Here is a 23,659-nt window from a genome sequence, read left to right on the forward strand (position 1 = left end):
TTAGCACTCATGGGTGCAGCCTTTCAGGCCCCATGGACTGATGTGTGCCCAGTTTTAGTGCTCCCTAACCTGATCCTCCTCCACTGAGGGTACCTCTTCCTTGCTCCAGGCATTCCCTCTGGTCTCAGAGGCAGAGAAGGGAGAAGGGTCAATCTTGCAGCACTGTCTCCATCACCTTTGCTGGATTTTGCAGGAAGTCCCCAGCAGAGCTGGTACTTAACAGGTGGTGGGGAAAGGTGTGGGATTAAAGCTGGAGCTTCACAAATATATGTTTTCCTTTCTTTTCTGTCAAATAATGTTATTGCATCCATTTAAAGCTGATTAAATATGTTATCTTCCCCATTCACACAAAGTGGTACCTAGAGTAATAATGAGAAAAGCAAAGCAGGTGTGGTGATAGTATGTAAAGGATGTGCCTGGGAGGTAGAAAAGATGTACCAGGTGGAACATACGTGCAAGTGGAACAGGCCAGGGAGACTCCATCAAGGGACATTTGAGAGCTACTTGTTAAACACGTATATTACTTCTGGGCTTCACATATAATCCAACTCTTTCAAATATGACCCACATATATGTTTATGTAAGATGAAAAGATTATTGGAGCTGTTTTATATTTCAGAATACAGTTTTGGGCATTGTACGTGGGTGTTGTGATTCTTGATCTTACATTGTTTCAGCCTTGGCAGTGTTATAGCAGTAGACCTTTACTTTTCTGGCAGTCATTTGTCATATTTATGATATATAGCTCAAAGCTCTATACTTAAATTAGTGGGACTTCAATTCAATCTAAAGCTTCAGTTGGAAAGAAGATATAAAATAAGGTGTTTTTTTTGCAACAGTTTCCCCCCAAAAAAGTTCTGAAGTGTGTAAAAAATTGTTGTCTAGTTGTGTCGAAAAAGAAGATGTCTAGTAGTGATATTGCTGTAGTCCAGACTTTTCCAAGATGTAGAAAAGCCTCTGTTGAAACAACACAACAGTAGCGCCAAACTTGAATCACATGTAGAATGTAGGTTGTCACAATGGAGTTTAGTTGAGTCATTCAGGACCAAATCCTGCTTTTCCCTCTAATGGAGATGATTCCTTGTGACTTCATGTGATTGAGGTGAATTTAAAAAATTGTCTTTTGAAGATAATTCTTTCCTCAACAAGCTTCCAAGAGGTACTGTGAAAAAACAAACCAGCAACAACAAAAACCTGGTAGATGTTAGCCCATCACTTTAGGTTATGAGATATTTGTGAAGTACTGTTGACACTGTACTTGTGAACGTTGCACACGGGCTGCATGAGCTGGGTTAGATTACTACAGTTTGCTTCAAAACCACCTCCTTTCTTTTCAGGGGATTTGCAGATTCAGGTCTGGTGACCAAGAGCTTACTTGACTAGTTAACTGAAATACAAGCATGCACTGCAAATGTACAGCATTGTAGTATTTTGCTTTTTAGTGGATGTGCCTTTCGCCATCACCCATTTCATACTGAGCTCCAGAAGAAAACTTTCCTAAGGTGCTGTTGCAAAGTTGGGTCAGGTATTTACTTTCCAGAAAACCTCTGTCTTCTGAGAGGAAGACCTGCTGATAACTTACCCAAACAAGCTGGATAGGTATTCCCTTACCATTATCCTAGTAAGTGTATTTACAAGGTCAGGTTTCTAGCACAGAAAAGGAAGTTTATCTGGTGTTGATAGTACAGTAGGTTTTTACAGGGAGGTATTGGATTTCAGTATTCCCCTTTCCACCTGCATTATCTTTTACAGATACCAAATGACAATTGTTTGCTGACATTTTGCTGAAGACTGGGTGAAAGAGTCAGTTGAGAGGAAAATCTTTGCCTAGAGCAGCCAAAGTGGAAAGAAAAAACCCCACCAACTCCCTTGGAGGGGGGGGAGAGGTACTGAAAAACAAACATGAAAATCGTTTCTGCAGTTGACTGTTTTCCCTGATACTTAAAAAATGTAAACTGTTGCAGTCTTACCATCATCTGATCCCGATCAGATCGTCAGCTCATCATCTGATCCCGATCTGCTGTTCTTTCACTTGTTTTGTTTGGTGTTCTGTTTGCTGTGATTGTTTCTTTAAAACCTGCCATTTCCACCCTTGTCACATCTCAGGGTCTTATGAGACAGTGTTTTCTTGACTGTGCAGAGGTCTTTCTAGCCTGATAAGGCTGGTTTAAAAGGCCCCAAAATACAAAGGCATTGTTGAGGATGCAAAATACTTCCAGAAGATAAACTTTTAAACTCTGGTTTTGTTTTGTAGCGCTACTTTACTTTACCATGGCAAGATGCCTGGGCGATTTTGCTAAATGTGCAAGTAAAGTTAACATGGCATTTGCAGGCTCTCTTCATTTTTGGGCTAGACACCTTACGAGGGTCATGCACTGAGAGACAGAGTGGAACTACAAAGGCTGGATGCGGAGGGGAAGCATTTATCCCATCACAACAGTCCTTCGTTTTTCTTGCATTTGGACCTGTTGTCTGGCTAAATGTCTGGGTGCACTGGCTATGGACACCTGACTTTCTCAAGGACAAAAGCATGGTGAAATGCAGAGGTGTGTTTAAAGCTCTGGATTGATGCAATAGCAAAGCTTTGGCTGGCTGCTGCTAGTTAAACCTGTGAAATCCATAGACTGTGGGTTACTGTCACCCCACACAGCTGAATCTCAAGTCAGCAGAGGCAGTGGTTATGTCCCGCTCCCAGCGGATGCTAGGTTTCTACTTCACTCTCCTGGGAAACAATGAGATTCATGTGGAGGGGATGTTATTACAAGCTGCTGGGTTATGCAGCTAGGCAGTGATCCATGCTTCTGGTGCTGAGGGGGCATAAGTTCCCTGAGCATTGCAGCCTTCAGACAGGCATTGTACAGCCACACTGGGCAGTGAAGCCTGCTCCATCCTGCTCCATGTGGTGTTATTACAGGGCCCAGCATCTCTGTTCTTCTGGGTTTAAGTTTTTGCCTTATCGCTGTCTGGTGTGTTACTTGAGGTGACTCCCAGGATTGCAGGAAGGAATACTTTCCTGAACGTAATGTCTGCTATTGATTTTGGATGTTGTATAATCTTCCTTTCCCACCATTCCTCCTCCTCATACAAAGATGTTTCTTGGGGGAGACCAGGGTAAGAGGATAATTTGTTCCATAAACTGTGGCACTAAGGACACCTATGTGTTCCCCTAGCTGCCAACAGTGATAACCTGGCTCCCTTCCCCTGTGATCCTGATGGGATCTCCCACAGTATATCCTGTTTCCTTTGCACACACCTCAGAGCTGCCCTCCGTATATCCTTTCTTTCTGCCATCTCTTCAGCATCCTTGTGTTGGCTGTGAGGCATCGGGTGCTGTGCTGCAGAGTCCTCTGATTTATGACTCATGGATGCAGAAGGGCATGCAAGAAAGAGCCACTGGGAGCTGCTATGGGTGTCCCTGCTATGGAGGCATGACTAGACTCTCTTCCTGCTCTTCTCTCATCCTCAGCTTTCTGAACATTTATGGGAACCTGTGCTCTGGAGCCAGGCTGAGAGTTGGGCTGGTTCAGCCTGAAGAAGAGAAGGCTCCTTAAGGGGAGACCTTAGAGCAGCTCCCAGTGCCTAAAGGGGCTACAGGAGACCTGGAGAGGGGCGTTTTACAAGTGACTGTAGTGACAGGACAAGAAGGAATGGTTTTAACCTGGCAGAGGGGAGATTGAGAGCAGACACTGGGAAGAAATCCTTCCCTGTGAGGGTGCTGAGGCGCTGGCACAGGGTGCCCAGAGAAGCTGTGGCTGCCCCATCCCTGGCAGTGTTCAAGGCCAGGTTGGACGGGGCTTGGAGCAACCTGCTCTGGTGGAAGGTGTCCCTGCCCATGGCAGGGGGTTGGAACTGGATAAGCTTTAGGGTCCCTTCCAACCCAAACCATTGTGTGATTGATTCTATGATTTTTGTGAGTTCTACCTTCTTCCACCCCTATCAAACATACTTCAGACTAAAGGTTCAAAACTGGGAGGAAAGGCAGATGGACAGACAGCATAATCATTCAAGCTTATTCCTCCACAGAACTTAAGCTTGCAATGCTAAATTAACAGAGTAACTGGTGTTAATGTTTGTGGGTAAGGGGTTATGTTAACCATTAACAGGGAAAAGGGGTTCATATTCTTACACCAGTTATTTTGCTCAGCTGCGCATGTTATTTCTGCCTCTTATGGCCTCTTCTCAGGTGATGGCAGGCAGCAGCACTGCACAGAGCCCTTTGCCCTTGGAAAGAGCATGTGGGGCTGCACTTAGGGTTCCCCTTGGCACCTTTCCAGTTTTGTTTCTGCAAAGCTGGGCACCTCTGAAATTTCCATTACATCAATATAACGGTTGTTGCAGCAGAACACAGATTATTCAGCAGTGTTACAGAACTTGTGTTTGCGCTGCCTTTTCTTTCTTTCTTTCCTTCTTTTTTTTTCCCTTACGGTTGAAAAAATAAGCAAGCTGCATGGAAAGGGTGAACATATACCCAGGAAATAGTTTGCTGATAACATAGGAGCCTTCATGTCTGCTGGGTGGTGCCCTAAGTTTTCTTAACAAAGAAGTGAGTGTTAGTTCTTCAAATAAAAGTTACTTTTTGCACTCACGTAACCGAGGGTGAGAATTTCCAAGATGAAAAAGTTGGCTTTTTATTTATTTTTAGGTTGTTGGTTTTTTTTTTAAATGGGGCATAATTTGAGTGGGATCTCCTCTCCCTCCTGCAAACCCCTACCCCCCACATTGCCCTCCCCACCTTATGAGGATTACAGTATCCCAAAAACTCTTTAGTACTGTGAGCAAAGGAAACAGAAATGGCTTTGCATTATGAACTGAACAAAGATTAAGTTATTGGCGGCCTTGAAATAGCTCTTTCTCAACTTCCATTCCCATGAGGTTATCCACATAAAGTTGCTGTTTAGTACAGGGTCAGCGTGATGAAATTTATTTGTTGAGTCTCTTTGGTGCCAAAGCTTTTGCCAACAATCCGATCTACCTGATAGTGGTACTATTTCAGAAATGTCCAGTCAGGAAAAGAAAAGCAGTGTCTGTGGAGTTTCAGAGACAGCAGTAACAAGCGGGGAGCGCAGAAATCAAACCAAAAATGCCTCTCCTTTTTAATAAAATAAATACATATCATAATTACTTAGGCCATTTTACAAGCTATGGAAAAGTAGACAATATTGCTTTTTCATTTCACATGCCTCCCCTGCCCCTAAGCATGTGCAATCTTTTTTATATGTCTCCATAAGTGTACTGTATTGGATGTGCTTCTGTCAACTGCCACTAAAAAATTAACTGTTTGCTGGCTCTTTCAGATAATAATTGACAGCTACAGATTAAATTGCAGGGGGGAGGGTACGGGACCAAAGGGTTAAGTGTGGACTGTGGATTTTGCACGTGGTGTCCCTTTTGTTTCCTTTTGTTTTACTAGATTTGAAGACCTCTCTGCCCAACCATTAGCTATACCAAAAAACCCACAATACACTATATCTACATAAATTATATATGAAATAAAGGCTAAGGAGATGAAGTCTTGCCGGCTTAAGTATATATGTTGTAAAACTATATATGCTTTTGCTTTGTCTCCAGACTGCAAGGGAGGGTTGTCTCTTTCATTTTATTTTCCAAAACCTTTAATTACCAACATCAAATGAAATCATGATAATCTCCTCTTTGTTTAGTCATCTGTGAAATGAGTTTATGGCAATGCTTTCCTCTAAGTCAGTACCACATCAAAACCCTAGTGTGTATGGGAGTACTGAGGCTGCATTAACTTCAGGCCACTCTATTTCCCATTTTGCATTTTCTAAGGAATACTTATACCGGTATAGGGATACCAGGAGAAGCTTTCCACTCATGAGCTTGCCTTTATTTTTCTGCAGATTAACCTGAAACCTCTGGAAGTGTCCATCATGCATACCTATGCCCCTTCCTGCATCTTGGCATGGATCACCTCGAGACAATTGAAAACCCCCTTTGCAGTAGCCTCACTGCTCTGACCTCCACTCTCCTACAGCAGCTCTAAGGTGAAGTGATTTGACCATCACGCTTTTCATTTTCCTTGCAATGCAAAGGCCTGTTTTCATTTGTTGTATTGCGAAACGTAAGTCTGGCAGGAAGCAATGTTAGCTGTCTGTGGTTGCAAATCCCTATGTGTCGTGCGTGGTACACCTGCTGAGTACATTGACAGCTTCTTGGCCGCCTCAGCTGGTCAGTGTTCTCTAACCTATACAAAGGGAAGTGTTTTACCTGTTGGGCCATCTCCGCACCATGGGCTGCTTATTCACAGCTGCCTTTTGCAGCCAGGCTGCTGCAGCAATCCCACAATACAGAGACAGTGTCCTGTGGGAATCTTGCAGCAGTAGCAGCAAACGTAACTGCACTGACTGAAGCTTAGAGTTGCCCTTTGCTTGGCGAGCATGGGTCCTTCCTGGAAGACATGTCTTTCCCTTTTTCTCTCTGTTCTGGCTTTGGCTACAGGGGATTTTCTTACATTTGAAGGTCTCAGTGGTTTTGGAGGCTTTTTGTTCTGAGGTGGTATTCACTAAATATAATACAAACCACATTCAAGTACCAGTACTTGATGCCTCAGTTCCTAGGAAGAGCAACTACATGGTAGAACTTTAGGCTCAAGCAAGGTAGTCACTAATTTAAGGAAAGCAGACTCCTGAAGGCAGCAAGAAGGTGATGAGTTGTTCCCTGCCCTTACTGAATGGTGTAGGTCTGTGCAAGAGAGTGAGCTACCTGCTCTTGGCCTTGGGAAGCCGTGTGTCCCAGCTGCTGGTGACTCCAGGTCTAGCTGGTGCCTTGAGGTATTTCTGCTGATTCTTTCTTCACCCAAGGGATGGCAAAATTCAGTGTTGCCTACATGGCTGCGAAGCTTGCAGCTGCCCTTTTGTAAGGCTACACATGTTCAGGCAGCAGATTTGGAAAATAAGGTGGAGAATGCGTGTTAAGCGCCTGCAAGGTGTACTGTAACTTTGTTTAAGACATGTTAGGTTCAAAGGTGGGCCTCATAGTCATGGTTCATGCCAGGACTGTTTGTCATAATAGCAGTGCAAGGAACAAGTACAGTGTTGTCAGTAGTATTTTAGGAATTTAATCAAGGGCCATATGCTGACTCAGTCACAAGTGGATGATATGGATCTCTCTTCAGTTCTACTCTCACAGGAATTGTTCTCACTCCCTCTCTCCACCTGTTTTACCCTACATTCCTTTTAGGGAAAGCACAGCTACCCGCTGTGCCTTTGCGCTTTGATTGTTTTTAAATGATTTTTTTTTTCCTCTCCTTCCATGATGTCTTTGTTGTCCCATTTTCTGTATGCCCTTTTCATTGTAATTAGAAACCAGTAACATTTTATTCAAACCAGTGGTGTCAGAGGGTTTGAAAACTGTGCACGGTGAATTAACTCATGCATCCCTTATTAAAAGAAAGAGATATTGAGTGCCAAAAATAAAACAGGATTTCAGGCAGTTTCAGGATTTCAGATTTCTGTTTTCAGTCAATGTCTGAGTAAGACAGCAATGAACGATTATAAAGCTTCTGTTAGTCTCAGAATGGACACTGGTAGTTCAAATACATGTTGTCCAACACTTCACCCCTTTGTCTAAATGATAGACTGCTTGGTATTTTCTCCTAAATCTTTATTTAACCTATTGTGTGTCAAGTTTCCTGTGCCAAATCCTCTAGGCCTATTTTCATAATTTACATGATAAGATAAACAGTGTTTGCATGCTGAGGAAGGTTAAATTGCTGCCATTTGCTTTATCTGTTGCTTCAAATGAGATAGGGGCAAACTCAGCAGATAAATAATATCAGAAATTTATTTTTGTGGAATGCATATTGCTGGAGTTGTAAAACAAATAAACATTAAATAGTCGAGTGAAGGCTATTCATTTTAACTGTATAATTCTCCAACTTGTACCGTCCTTCTTGTAAAGGTCTCTACAAACAGGAGCACTTGGCCCAGCATCATGACTACTCTGGCTTGTTAGATATCTCCAAGAGCAGCCACAGTCTGGATGTAGGGAACAGGGTCCAAGCAGCACCAGTGTCACCTTAGAGAGCTGAACAGAGAGATGCAGGGTGAACCTCTGAGAGTCTGAAAGATGGGCTGAGGCTGGTGTCAGTCAGATGGGTCATTGGTGAACCTGGCTGTGTTCATATTCCGTAGAGGTGGAAAGGCAGAGACAGCATATACCACTAGAAGGATAAACACCAATATTAAAAAACAGCTATTACAGCTCATGTATGTTTCTCAGCAGAGGTATAAACTCTATGAAGCAGCAGCCCTGATTTATTTCATACTTGAGTGCACTTCAATGGGCAGCAAACCAGTGTGGAGAACTGTGCCATTGACATGGCAAAAGTGCAAAATAGCTGGAAAACCAGATGTAGGTAATTCTTAACTGTATGTGCTTCCCACACCATTCTCATGCACCTCTGCAGAGTGATATTTGATTTTAAAAAGGTTCGTTGAATACTTCAAGTCCAGGTATTATGGTGTGGTGATGTTTCTTCTTGGAACAGGCTAAAAAGCTTTGTATCCAGTACAAAACACGCACTGAATTTTGTATTCATAGGGCAGTATATAACACTGTTTGGATTTTTCCATCTTCATAAAACTGATAAACAGGATTAGTTCAGGAGGGTATTGCACGCTTTCCCCATTGAAAGGCTTGACATGAGTGCTAGAGGGAAGAGAAAATCGGGCAATGGGACAGGCTGAGAAGTTGGAAGATCAAAAGTGAAGTGTTTTGGTTGTTCAAGTCGGAAGCGAACAAATGGTAGTTACCAACTCCAAGTTCAGGAATGAAGGGCTAAATTTCATTAAAAACATAACAAACAAAAGCCACTTCCATGCAGCTGTCTGTTGATAATTGATCATTTCAAGACTGCAGTTTCAAAATATTTAAGCAAGCTTTGCCCTTGTCCTGGCAAAAATCAGGCTTTCACTTTGTTAGTATATATCTCCCACTAATTTGTTACATTCTAATTGCTGTAGGTTGGCCTGTATGGAGCGGAAGGCCATGTTTAGAATTACAGTGTTTAAATGTTTTTGTTTTAATTAATTTTGTGTTAAAATCATTTAGGGCTAGTTGGCCTGGATGTCTTTGCAAAAGAAGACTTCATTTGTCTGCGTGATGTTTCCTGGTAAAAGAATGGTTAGATAAATAAACAAAACAACAACAACGCAGCCAAACACCAGCCAAGTTTTCATACTGGCGTGCCTAAGTCCTCATCATCTTCAGATGTCCCCTCAGGCCCTGCCATGGTACTGTTGAGCTTGTATTATGAGAACAAGACAAGTGCCTGGAGGTGCTGCAGATACTATAGCTGGATTAAGGGAGCCTCCAAATTGTGGCAGTAATTCCCATTTAAAGTTTTTTAATTACTACATGGTTCATGCCAAGAAACTGTTGCAAAATGGGGATAGTTTGATTTGTTGCATGTCTCCAGGGTGTGTTGTAAAATGGGATTCTGGGATTATTACCTTTAAAAATATGAGTAACCGTTACAGTCAGTCTAACCCAGGGTATTAGCAGTGTATTCTGCTAAGCCAAGCAAGTGGCTGGTAGGTCTCTTGTATTTTTAGCACATAGAAGGACTTTCTTCTCATGCCACTTGCCTTCACCTGTAGAAGCCTGTTTGGAATATTTGCTATAGCAAGATGCAGCCATCTTCTGAGCTGTTCTGTGTTTCGCTGCCTCCTTTCATAAGAAAAATATAATACATAACACTTTAAAGGAGAGGTAGTTTCAACTCTGAACCAAAGACTGAAGAAACATGCATATCAGGAGGGAGGCAGCTGAGATTTCCCAGAAGCCAAACCCTGTATATTGTCTCCTCCTCCACTGTGTTGTGGTGGGCAAATACAGCTGGAAAGCTGAGGTATTTTCTAAATTGCATCTTTAAAACTTTTATTGTTCAAAACAGGACTTCGTGGAGACATCTGCCTCTCTTTCCATTCAATGAGTCATGGCTCTGTGTTGTTGGTTGGTTTGGGGTTTGTTTTTTTCAGTGTGAGAATTTTGATTTATCAAGATTTTTGACCCTGTCCGAGAACATTCAAAATGCCAAGGATGTAAATTTAAGTATTATTTTGTCAGGCTTTTGTCATTTAGCCGTAGGTTGTGTCCCGTTAAAAGGTTTTAAATGGTTCACATCTGCTGTGCCACAGCAGAGGAAAACAGAACCATGTCTGGAGTATAAAGTGCGGTTATGGTCAGAAAAGTGACTATGTGAAAATGGCATGTTCTTAGTCAACAGATCTGTTCCCTATGTGTATTACCACTTTCGTATGCATGTTTCGCTTGCGAGAGTAAGTCTGTCATTACTTTTCAATCTTTTGCCAGTGGAGCACCAGCAGGGCTCTGGGGAGCATACTGTATGCTGTCCTGTCTCTCACATCATAAACGGAGTTCTTAGTGAAATCTAACAACTAAGTCTTTGTTGCCAGTGATGGGGAGGATGCATGAGCCAGCCGCACTTCCAGAGACATGGCTGACAGTGTCGTACTGGTTAACCTTGCTTCCGTCTCCATTCCCCCACCCCCTGCCTAAAATGAAACAAAACAAACCCCAGCCTAAAACCAAGCACACGTACCATCTTTTTGGTTTCAAACCAAATACATTTGATCTGGAAGTCATTGAGAAACAGTAAACATGAAACCCTACTGTGACATATTTACGGAGTGATATATTCGGAGGATGACCGCACTTAAATAAAATAAGTTCAAAGACCAGTAATCAAAAACAAATATGGTCAGTCCATTTTCCAAAAAAAAAAAAAAAAAGATACTTGAAACTAGTTTTCCTTTGGTTGGATGGGTATTGGTATGTGAATGGTAGCAAACAGACGATAAGCTGGTGTGACTGATTATGAAGTGAAAAAAATAACATTAGAACAAGAAGCCTGAAGCAAGATTTATCTGTTGGCTTTCAATTGTTCATGTTATTACTGTCCTAGGAAAACTAAGCAGAGAGCTCTCTTCTCTTCTGCTCTTTGGGCTGCTTTAAGAGTTTGCAGCACAGTAGTGAACAAATCATAGTGCTATAATTCAACCCTAGTGCTTTTCCACCGCTGCAAATGGCCAGCCCAGCTGAGGTTGCAAACTCAGTTTTCATAAGGCATTTTTCCCATCTGCATGCTTCTGAACCGCTCTGTCTCACTGGGTAGGGTGAGTGGGTACAGATTTCTGCAATCCCAGAGGTAAGTAGATGTGCTCTGTTTTGGGCTGTCTGTAATTATCGGTATCAGGTAAGGATTTAGTCCCTTGCATTCTTGCAGACTATGAGCTGTATCAGAGGTGACGTGTAGGAGGGTGAAAATTATGTCTCAGGAACTTTCCAAGTGAATTTCCATGTGTGGGAAGGCTGGAAGAAGCTGTAAATTGGAGAAACTTACATTCTCTTAAGCCCTTTTAAACTTTCTTCTAAATCCATTTTGAATATCCTATTAGATGATAAAGTTTGAAAGCCTCTTTCCTATGCTGACATGCTGCTAGTTTATCAACCAGTGTATTCTGAAGTGGGTGGGGAAGGAGGAAGAGGCTAACTAGCAATTTTACTTAATAACTTTCATCTTTCTTCCTTTAGAAATTATTACTCCTCATTTGCCATGTGTACTTTCCTACAGTATTTCACTTGCACTTGTTCTGTTTTCTTCCTGGGATGGGAGTCTTAGTGGAAAGTACTATGTCATGTAAATAATATACACATGGCAGTCTATTATTTTGTGTGGTTATTAATCCCCATGGAGTTGAGAGCTTTCTGGTTTGCCTTAATGTAAAATCCATAAGCATGTTTCCCATACAGAAAAACTTTCAGACTTATATTTCATAAAGCTTAGGAAAAAAAAATAATAAATCTTCCCTGAGATTGTCTGTGAAATTTTAAGAATCTTAAAAACCTGCTGATAAACTTTGGGATGCAGATTAGGATTCACACAGGGTTAACCTTTTAGTTCTGTATGCAGTACTTACAGATATTTAACAAATACTTAAATCCCTGCTGTTCCTAAGTTTGCTGTCTGTTAATGAAGGCTTGGAGAAATCAGTTTTAATTGGACATGGCACCAAAACAGTTGTCCCTCTCAGGAACAGGGAAATATCAAGGTAGGGAATTGGAATCAAGCCATCATGGAGTACAAAAGAGGTGTTCCCAAGGCCTTATAGCTGTACATAAGTAATGCCTAATTCCTGCCTCCTTTACCGTGTATCCCTCCCAAATTCTTCAGACAGCTGCTAAGTTAGACGTGTATGTGTGTGTTTACAGACAGGGTTTGTCTGCACGTGGGTTTTTGCTAAGGTCTAAGTCACACCTATTTTTCTGTAAAAGATGGGATTTTTGAAGTATTGTAAGTAAGCAAAATCAAAATAAAATGGCACTGATGAAAGCACGTCACTAGGGACTGTTTCCCTCCCAGGTTTCTAATTCATAGCTGCTTCTTGAAAATCCTGCTGTTCTAAAATGCAAAAGAGCTTTTTTTTTTAGTTTCCTAGGGTGGAATTTTCCTCTTTCCTTTCTACTTCCTCTCCCTTTATTTTTATAATGACTTGAACTGTTCAGGCCAAATATATATATATATATATGTGTGTGTATAAATTAAAAGTATCCACCTGCAACCAGAGGCTCAGAAAATACAGTCCTAAGTGATAGCTGTCTGAGGAAATCTATCATTGTCTGAAAGCAAGAGATGTACTTCTGACTTCTGTTGTCATTCTTTATGTGGTTCCACTTTTGCAGGATTTATCATTTAAGAACCACAAAGTGTGTAACAACAATTATGACATAAGCTTGACAGTATCTCCCTGAAAGAAAGAATTTGGGAGATTTGGCAGAAGTGAAATGAGAGGTCTTGTAAAGCAGAAAACTAAACCAGCCCACTTAATGGTCACTCAAAACCCCAAAATGACTTGCATAAGGCTGAACAGGGAGAACTAGTAAATATGCAGGTTTGAAACATTTTTCTCTCAAATACATGTCATGTCCCATGACCTCGTAATAGCTCTTTTGCAAGAAAATAGGTGATTGTCAGGAGGCCTGAGATTCCCCTGTGCCTCTCCTGTCCCATGCAGCCCCAAGTCTTCCATTCATTCCCTGCAGCTATGGAGGAATGGGCAAAGCGGTGCAAAAACTGGGGTGTTCCCTGTGATGCTCAGCAGCCTCATTCCCTTAACCCCAAAAAAGCAGCTAATTTAGTGAAATAAGCATCTGAGATTCACAACACCTCTCCTGTTCGCTGCAGGCTACCCCTGAGGTAGTGGCAGTCTCTCTTGCCATATTCTCCTGTGTCCAACTCACAGGTAAACCAGCTCAGGGCTATTGTGGTGTTAAGACTTGACAGGCTGCCCTGAACACATTTAGCAATCTCTTCATTAGCAGATCTACACCATACTGAATCCAACTCAAGGAAATAAGCTGGGAAGCTGAGCACCAAACACGAGCATCCCAGAAATAACAGTGAGAAAGCCATGCCCAAGCTGCTGGCAGTGTTCTTTGTAAACACTGGTCTTTGCATCCCTGGGTTTCACAAAGATCACACAGTAGCCAACAGCACAGTTAATCTTAAAGGCCAAATAAATGTGTGGTTTACCTCCCAAGGTCTCTCCCCTAGTCTTATTATCACCAACAATGGGGCCAGTGTTATAAAAAACAGTCAGAGTTGGCTAAGCCACTTGAATGCCATTAAGAAAAATGTCTCCCTCCCTGGATTACAACCTAAAAGGTTTGGAGGATTTGACTATTTATTTATTTTTATTGAAATGGTGGTAAAATTATAAATGGCCCTTACTGTAGCTCCTATGTGATAATGTGTAAGCCATTAGCTGTGAACAAACAAAACCAAGATTAAATAAATTTTAGAAGAGTATGGTCTGTTCTTGTCAGTCAGGATTTTAAATGCTTGGGTGTTTTGGGTTGCTTTTTGCCTTACACTTTAACCTCTGTGACGAGGAGGAAGATGGTGTTGAAAATACTGGCATGCCCTGCCCATGGAGATGTATTCACATTTCTACTGGCAGAAACAGTAGGAATTCTGCACTGACCTTCTGGAATTTTTCAGTTTTCTTCTTTGCAGCAGCATGAGATCTTCAGGAAAGCCCCGCTGGTTAATGTTGTTCCCTGTTCTCCCCTCCTTCTTCTCCTGACACCACCTGGTAAATTGGATTTTGGTATATTTGAATAGCCACTCCTCTCATACTCACTTCATACTCTCAATTTTTTCATTCCAACATTCCTGTACTTGGTGCTCTCTAATGCTCATGCAAGCAGACTGGAATTATTCTTTTTTTATTGGGTTCCTAAGCACACCACTGAGGATGTTTACTAAGGAAGGAAAGCCTGACATGAACCTAATAGATGAATAGAGAACTGGTCCCAGATTTTTTAAGAGAGTCTGGAGGGGTTTATATTCCAGCATTTCATCTCTGGCGAACAATGCACTGAGCTTTAATTGATTCCTGCACAGTGTTTTTAACTGATGAAAGGGACACTTCCCAAAGTGAAGCAGCCATCAAAAGTTTCACATATGTATGTGCAAATGGCCTTGGGGCGATTGCAACGAGAATTCAGATCCTGCCCTAATTCCATGTTGAACTCCAATTAACTGTTTTACCAAATCCCATCTCTCATGTTAATCATGACATCAGTCAGCTACACCCTGATTAATATTTCTTACCTCAAGCTGTATCTGAAACAGGTTTCCAGTAATATAGGGGAAAAACCCAGTCTCATTCTCAAGCAATAGTAAACCCTTTATTAGTGAGTTAAAACACATTCATGGAAAGCTAACTCCAAGGGTTGCAGTGGATATGTTCTTACTGAACTGGATAGAAAGGAATTACCCTTTATTCACACAGGTTTTTTCCATGAAATACAAAGGCTTAATAAATGGGTTTCATTTCTGCTGTGTTACAGCTAGGTACCCATAAGGCTGTGGACTGAGTAACATGTATGACAGCATCTGATCCACCCCCTCAGTGGTTTAGACTTCTAATTTTTATTTTAATTGCTTATCTGTACATGGAGAAAAGGATTAAGTAACTGGTCTGTCTGTACCTGTCATTCTTCAGATCTCTCTGCTTCCTGCTCTCCTCCATCCTTCACCCTTCCTGCCACACTTCTGGTTATTTAACTCTTGGCTGTGTCCAGCCAGGCTTGCAGGGAAATAAACATCTCAAAGATGGGGCTGTTTGTGCAGATGTCTGAGTGTGATCAGCTGAGTTGGGTAGTGAGCCCTGAAGGAAGGTGGAGTAAGATTGAAGCAAGAGGAGCGGGTGTTGTGGCCTCTGTCTTGGCAAAGCTTTCAGACCCTGGTACCACTCTGTACAAGTGACAGGACTTGTTATGTCTGGTGGTTGACAGACACCATCTAGGGTGGCAGTGACAACGTGGGAGAGAAATCGGTTAATGCAAGAGGAGAATCTTGAGGGGACAAAAGGGACACACATCTGAAGGACAGAGTTTTATGTGTGAGAATAACTTCAAAGTGTCCCTCCAATTGACATGGGTCCCAGGTAGTTAAAAATAATCCCCCCCCCCTTCAGTTGCTGGTTTTGTCTTTGTGCACAGATATATTTCTATTCATTTTCTTTACCTGTATGAAGATTTTTAATATGATCAGGTACTTTTGCTCAGTAGTTCCATCCCAGATGCGTGTATTTTGCTGTCCGCAAGGGAAGCAGTAGAATTCAGAACAGGTCAAGTTCTTCAGGATTACCTTTTTAAAAAGATAAGATGTTTTGATTTGAAGAATGAAACACACATGTCAAAATGTCATTTAAAAGCAGCTAGTGTAAGGTTAAGGAAACAGGTCAGGTTGATAGCTTGGGAAAATAACCTAAGCTATAAGCAGGCAGTTTTCACCATCTTGATATATCAGTGCTTCTCAGTGAACGGAAATCCAGGAGGTAGCACATCCATTGCAATTCATTCAAACCTTTCCCTTTCTAGTAAGATTGCCAAGAAGAAATAAAATCAATTCATGTAACACAGTTAGCCTTGTAACGTCAGGAATGTCATCTTAGGAACAGTGTGACTGCATATCTTCATAGGAGCTTGTCAGCAATTACCGCTTGGCTGTTACTTTTGGTCACTAAAACTGATCTAAACTCATTCCCAACAGACAGAAGTCTTTGCAACAATTTTGGTTAATACTTTGTTAATTTGTCTATGTCTTTATTCTTCAAACCTACAGTAAAATGGAAAGATTTTAATCCAGGATGAATTTTCATGCTGCCATTATAAAGTAAATGATTTTACACTCCAAATGTAAGACAGTTATTGTCAGTTGTGAACCTGTATCTTATACCGAGTGCTTATTCACACAGCTTTAGTTTGCCAGAAGGTACTGATTTTAAGATTCAGTTCAGACTATACCTAAAAATCTCATTGTTCAGAATGGCTACAGGAAAGCAGTCTATTTTAAAAAGAGACTCGTTATGTAAAGATGGGTCATAGTTGGGGTAGCCAATTCAAAGCAAAGGTTTTGGAAGGTATTGTCCCTTAGAAATTTTCTGTCCTCTTCAAATCAAGCATAAGACACTAGCTGCTTTTGAAAATTAAACCAATGTTTCCAGTTGCAGATAGAAACAGACTTCCCTAAAAGTTGACAAAGAGCTGGTACTTGTAACATTTGTTTTGCTGGTTGCTGCAGGATCAGGATGCTCTATCTCCTTATAAGCATCTGATATGAGGATGCTCTATCTCTCCTTATAAGGGGACTTTTTTTCCAAAGTAAGTTATGAATCCCAAGGTTTTTATTTCTTTTTTAAATTATTCTTTAGTTTTTAAATCTTTGTGTAAGGTGATTGAGAGACTAGATTCCTTACTATTACTTTGAGAGTAGGTATGTTACCCTTATTGCTGAAGCCCTATTTTAATGTAGTGGAGCACTGTTTTATTCCGTGCAGTGTGATTATATGGTGTTTATTCAATCCCTGTGTCTACATGAGTTTGACACTAATCAGCTGTAATTGCATAATTTACGGATGATTGCTGAGAAATCCTCTACTGGTCTAGCAAAGACCATTCTGCATTGCTGGGCTCTATCGTTCCAGGCCATCATTCTTGTGGTCCTCAGACTTACACAATCCCATCAGTATGGCAAATGTCCAAAACTTATTTAGTCATGAATGCATTACTGATACAACAGGCAACACAGTGCATGAAGCACCATGTTGCCCACAGCATTCCTAAATAATATGTTCTGGAATGCTCATCTTAAATTCCATCTTGTTATTACTTTGGCACATTCAAATAAGTGGACTTGTCAACAAATAACAATCAGATGCAACAGGCAGCATTTCATTCACGTTATGTCACATGCCCTTGTCCATATGTGACAAGCATTCCGTTCTTGGGAAGTAAGAAGCGTGGGGAAAAAATTAGTGCATTTTTATTATTATTTGACAGCAATTAATGTGTGCCAAAGGAGACAGCGATAGCAATCTAAGACAGCAGCATTATTGTAGCCAAGACCAGTAGCTTCTACCCAGTGCATCACCAGTGAGTCACTGCCTGATCTTATCAGAATTGCCGCTTGCCACAAAGAGAATTCTTTGACCCCAATTTGTGTGCAAAACCAACAAGAGGTAACCATCCAGAACTTCAGGGGAAGAAATTAAGAAGCTGTCATAAAAAGTATGTTTATGATGTCTCTGTATCATTCTTCTATATCCTTCTATAAAGTATAGGAAACAATCTTTACTTATGTAAGCATTTTGGAACCTGCTTTGTTCATTGCAAGTTACTGAAATTGCATGTCTGCAATAAGGACCAGTGTGCTCTTCAGAAATGATGCTAAATGACTACTGAAGGAGGGATAATTTTCTTTGTGTGTGAAAAGCAGCAGAAATATATATTGCAAACTGTGATCATGACATTTTTATATGGTTTAGAGATTTAAAGATTTTAGTGAGATTAACGGCCTGAGATGTAAAGCGAGCCTTCACAATATTTCATGCTTTAGGAAGCAGCTATTCTAGTCACAGGATCTCTGTGTGTGGGAAGAGTGTGGGAAGGGGTGTGTGCATAACTGAGGGCCTTCTGAAAAGAGCAAGAAGAGCTCTTTCTTGGTTTACATGTTTTTTAGAGAATAGTGTGGTTTCAGGCTTTTGTTTTTAAATCTATATAAGAATTCCTACTCTGGGCACTGAGAAAAGCACATGGAAGAGTTAAATATGACACTGGACGTTGCATGGTGAAAGAGAAGGCATGAGTGAGTAGTAGATAAGGCAGAGGCAATGCTGCTGATTGTGTGTGGTACGGAGTGTCATCAGTTATAAGATAAATAAATAAAAGGGGCACTCTGTGAGCTATCCCTCTTCTTCTGTCACTAGGAGTTATCTCCAAATGCAGAAATATTAGAAGCAGGAGTTATTCTGCTTTACCCAAATAGGTGCTATATCCTGATACATCCAAATACACAAATAGTGCAGTTAAATATTTTATTGTTAGCACAGTGCTTTGCTGCTCAAGGTGGGCAATCCCATTTTGTCTTGGATTTAAGTGTTCCTGCATTGCTGTAGTTCCCTTATTTGAGACTTTGCTTCTAAGTGATACCAGTTTTGCTGCACTGAATCTCTATTTATGGCCAGTCCACTGCTGAAAGGAAGATTGACATTTTCAGCTATGCTGGGTATTTCCCATTGTAACAGCCTACTGTTTCCATAGAAATCCTTCGAAGTGTTGTAATAGAATGCGAGTAAAAAAGGAGTTTTGTTGACACATTTATTCTGCCAGGTTTTTAACAATATGATTAATGTCTCCTCAATATTCACTTCTTTAAAAAACAAAAAACCAGAAGTCAGAAAACATACATGCTGTTTCCACAGCACTTTCACCGTCCATTTCCAGGACCTTTGAATTCATTTCTCCTTTCTCTTTTCCTTACCACCACCCCTTACCCTACCATCATTCTGTCCCTGAAAGCCCTTTTTTACATAAATTAGCACTAGCAAATCCACGGTGGTGACAGAAAGCCCTTAAATCAGACACTGAACATTTTATGATTCATCAGAAACTCTCTATGCCTCTGAATCAAGTCACTTACTAAATGGTGACTGCGTTATGGGCAGAGCAAGACGTGAGTAACCTGTGCCACGCATTGTCAGAACTTTTGGAGCCCACTGGAGATACCCACATTGAGCTGAATACATTTTGTTTTAAGGGGGTGTTGATTTAAATGTTGGATGATTCACTGCCTCCTGCTGTCTCTTGCAGTGTGGGCATAGTACTCGTACATTTGAATGCAGTGCTTTTTAATCACTTTCATTTAATGTCCATCCTCCTCCTCTGCCACCGCACGATACCAGTTACCCTGTGAAATGTTCCAGCTACTCTGTTTCATACTCACTCCTTATCAGGCTCTAAAGTTGTACTCCAGCCTTCCTAGGAGTCATAATTCTAGCTTTCAGCATCTTTGTTATTCCTGCAAGATACTATTACATATAGCTGTGTGAATCCTTCTCATGCCTTGCCTGCGTTTGCTCATTTCACACAGAAAAAGGATCAGTTGGCTTTGTTAAGTACAAACAGAAATAGATAATGTTGGCAATGACACATTTTAACTTGTTTTATGATTTATTTATTTTTTCTGACATCTGGAAATAAGGTTTTGGTGAGTCTGATGGTGATCAGTAGGTTCTTTTAAAGCAATCAGCTGAGCTATTTGTTCACAACAGTAATAAAACTATTACGAGTGACTTTCAAATGTTTGTTCATAAACCTGAGAGATAACTTGAGCTCTTCTAGTACAGAGTGAATGGGTTCTCATTTTGGGGTCTTTGGGGTGGGGCTTCTTTTTTTTTTTTTTTTTTTTTGTACCTATTATTTAATTGGAAAGGTTTCAAGCTAGTAACCTGCTAAGCAGAAATCTCTTGGTCTGCCAGGCCCTACAATGCCCCTAGCCAGTAAAGCAGGAGAAGGTTCCTTAACTAAGCATCTATCTGTTTATCATTAAGCAAAATGCTTTTCGCATTTCTGACTGCCTCCAATCATGATCTTGAGGTCCTTTCCAACCCTAACTGTTCTATGATTCTATGATTGTGCATTTTACACATCCTGTGATACTTTTCTGGGTGTCTCAGTCATTTGGAATCTGTTTAGATGTCTCCTGTAATTCCTAGGTAACATCCCCCAGGATTTTACAAATGTCTCATACAACAGAGTGCATCTAAAATGATAGTAGATGCCTTACTTGAGCAACTGAGTCCCATCCCTTATTCTTTTTAGCTAATATGATGCTTGCTTCATAGAACACTTTATAAATAAGGTAAATAACAAGGCTCCTTCATTGCATCTTCAAATGACTTGTGGTATGAAGCTGCCTCTGGATTTCATTTCCACTGGGTTGAATAAGACCCTTTTTATAGCATCCATATCGCTGTATCACAAATGCTTTAACTATCCCGTATTATTTTCAATGTTATCAGAATGAATTGGTGTATTTAGAACATAAACCCTTCTGGCTGCAGAGATTGGCTTCTGCCTATCAGTTGCTAAATTCTGTTTGGTGTACGTCAGAGACCAAAACTGCATCTGACACCCAGCGATGAGGAGTGCTCTGTGTGTGTCCCTGGAAAGACAAGATTTTAATGTCATTTGAGCTATTGCCAGGGGACCTCCACAAGAGTAACAAGTCTATGAAACCTAATGTTCCCTGGGAAAGCCCTACACAGTTGTCTAAATAGCACTTTCGTGGCACTCATTTGGAGTTATCTCCAAGTGGCTTGCTCCGGGGGCTCAGCAGCAGGACGTAAATGTAGGGACTGCTTTTTAGTTGCAGGTAAACTACAAAGATTTATGGAGAAACTAAGTAAGAAACAGCACAAGGTAGCAAAGCCTAAAAAAACTTGGAGGAAAATTGAGAGTATAAAGTCAGTGGAAGAGACTGACCGCAGATGCAGTTCTGGAGGATGACCATAGTGGCCCTTTAGCAAACCACTCAGTAAACCAGTGCAGCCATTGGGTTAAGGAACCTGGGGAACAAATTAGTAGGTGAAAGATAAGATATTGCACCTCTGTTCCTGTTAAAGTAATTGTTGTCCATTTAAATACTAAACAACACGGTCTTGTACATGAACCTAAGCATGTGGGTTTTAAAGCTCTGATACCACAAAAAATGCTCAATGAATAGCAGCAAGTGAATGGTATAGTACAGTATGGGTGGTTATGAGAGCTTTCAGAAACCCATTTAGGGTCTTCTGAGTTCTCTTCGTTATTCTGCTGCAAAAATTCTTTGCTTAGGGGATAGAAACATCTCATTAAATTAAATGCAGCATCTTCAAGATGTGACAGAACATAATGAAGTTAATAGTGATTTGGATTAAAGAAATTTTGATACTGATATTTTTGCTCTGACTGTTGGCATATATTGAATGACTGGATAATTTCTGTGCAATGAATAATGGATCATTTTGTCTAGCATACTGTAACATTATGCAAATTCATCACGCACAGCAGCAGTACAAACTTTTCTATTCCCTCTTGTTACATCTGGCCTGTGCTGAAACAGGTAATGTTGAATTCAGAGAAAAAGGAAGAGGGTTGTCCAGGGTTGCAGGCTTTTCTAACAGCTTTGCCATGAAGAGTGTGTCCAGACACAGGAGTTTTATGATTTTGGTCAGATTTGCTGCATTCAGTCAAATCAGCATGGAGTGCAAGTTTTGCCTGCCTTTTGTGGGTTAACCAACACTAAGCTCATGTTTGTCATCAATGTACAAAGATGGTTCAGCTGAACTACAAGCACAATGGTAGTTACACAAGTCTGATGTCTCCTGTGAATTTGGACGTGCCATGAATTTTGCTATGTCTCTGTTCCTATTACTGCAGAACTTATGCTATAAAGCTTACCAGTGGCAGAATTACTGAAAGTGGATTTATATTCTCAAGCAAAAACACACAATAGCAACGTGGAAGATTGTTGAATTGTACAAAAATACTGGGAGAGGAGAGAGCATATTGATTTATCTGCATGGCCTGGGGACGTATGATTTTGCACAATTTCAAGTGATCTATCCAGCAATGAATAGAAAGAAAGAAAGCCTCTCCCCAAAAAGCTTGCAGATGAAAGCTGTAATTTGAAAGCTCTGAGGAATGGCAGTAGTGAGTATACTGTGAAAGTGCAAAATTTTCAGGCCTCTTCTCTCCCATTCACAGTGTGGGAACTCATGCTCAGTGGAAGCTATTCCCCACAGAAAGGGAGAAGAATGGATTCATCTGTTAACTGGGATAATTAGGTTCCTCCCTACACTATTTGATTGACTTACACATTTGACTGACCACATAAATAAGTTTTGCTAAATAGGAAAAATTATTTTGCTTATGAATTTGATGGTTGGCTAAACCATGCTGGCTTTAAGCTAAAAGCAGCATATATGTTTTCATATATGGAGCATCACTAAGTTTTTTGAGAGTCTTGCATGAAACAACTGCCATCTTAAGTGCACAGCACCTTGCCACCCAAGTCTGAGTATGCACTGGAGGTGCAGCAACTTCAAACAAGGCAGATAAGTTTATCATTTCTGTACAATTGAGTATGCTGATGCTACAGCTCTTTTAGGTGAGTTCAGGACTCAGCAGCTAGAAAGAATACAGGAAAAAAAATAGGGAAGGAAAAACAAAAGAGAGAGTAAGAATGTGGGATCTAGGTGATTGTGCTATTTTCTGAAGGAAAGGATACATGTGTTTGATCAGAACAGGTAGGTAGTTGATTTGTAAATTTGACATTCTCTGGTTTCTTCTCAAACAGCACAGTAAGAGCTCAGTTACGTATCAACTACATATTCACAGATGTAAGTTTATTGGAAGAGATGGAGAGAAGTGCAGGAGATTTCTGTTCCTAAGAAACCATAGCTATAAAGAGGTACCCATCCCTCCAGTGCTTTCTTCAGGGGAGTGACAAGTACTGCCAGGGGCTTGCTTGGATGGTCAGGAACCAAGGCCCAAGGCTCTTGCTGCTAGGAGCTAAGTGGAAGGAAGGAGTTTGGGAATTGGCCAATAATCTTTGTTCTTGAAATAATACTTAAATGAGAGCTGTTGACTGAAACACAGGCTCTCCCATCTGTCTGGGAATTATTGGTGTCTTTTCTTACACTGGGCAGTGCTAGAAAGGCTTCTAGGGAAGAGGAGAAAGCTGTCTCTTCAAAGCGTCGTCATACATTCCTAAAGGGCATTACCTATTCAGAGACATTACCTGGAAGTATTCCTCAAGAGATTTATTGCTTTCAGATGATGTTGCTCACATGATGCGTTTAACTCCACTCTTCAGCTCAGCTCTGCCCCTTGCTAGGTAGGATTAAGTCCATATCACGTTTTGTGTCCTACAACGGGCCAAGACTATTTTAGGAACCTTCTCCCTTGTGTGGAATCCCAGGCTGTACACAAGCCTCAGTCTGGGTAAAGGAACTGCTTGTCTGTGGCCTTTTCTGACTGCAGGCCAGATTCATACTCTTAGCACTTGTTATTGTCTCTTTTCCCTTCTGAGATCTCTATAACCTAATACTAAACATTGCTGTAAGCAGTTCTATTAAATAGATCTGGCATAAAGAGCAGCACAAGCTAGAGCAAATTATATTCTCCACATTTATTGTATTTTGCTGAATATACATTAGCTTTCCGCTGTTAGTACCAAATACATATATGTGTTACTTGTACCTTCTTTTTTTGCTTTGCTTGC

At 40.9% G+C, this 23,659-nt stretch overlaps 1 long non-coding RNA gene across 6 annotated transcripts in view; it reads left to right on the plus strand.

Annotated features, from left to right (window-relative positions):
* LOC133223842 (uncharacterized) overlaps positions 1 to 23,659 on the plus strand; it is a 487,088-nt gene that overhangs the window by 103,461 nt on the left and 359,968 nt on the right. For 5 of the 6 annotated variants that reach the window (XR_009728702.1, XR_009728698.1, XR_009728699.1 and 2 more), the window contains exon 3: positions 5,862 to 6,005. This is a non-coding gene — a long non-coding RNA (uncharacterized LOC133223842). Of the gene's footprint in view, positions 1 to 5,861; positions 6,006 to 17,394; positions 18,277 to 23,659 lie in introns of those variants that run through there. The other variant, XR_009728703.1, reaches the window with a different exon arrangement.

Source organism: Neopsephotus bourkii, unplaced genomic scaffold (genome assembly GCF_033783945.1).
Source record: "Neopsephotus bourkii isolate Nb327-2 ecotype Australia unplaced genomic scaffold, CSIRO-AGI_Nbou_v1 NB_1655, whole genome shotgun sequence".
Classification (NCBI taxonomy): domain Eukaryota; kingdom Metazoa; phylum Chordata; class Aves; order Psittaciformes; family Psittacidae; genus Neopsephotus; species Neopsephotus bourkii.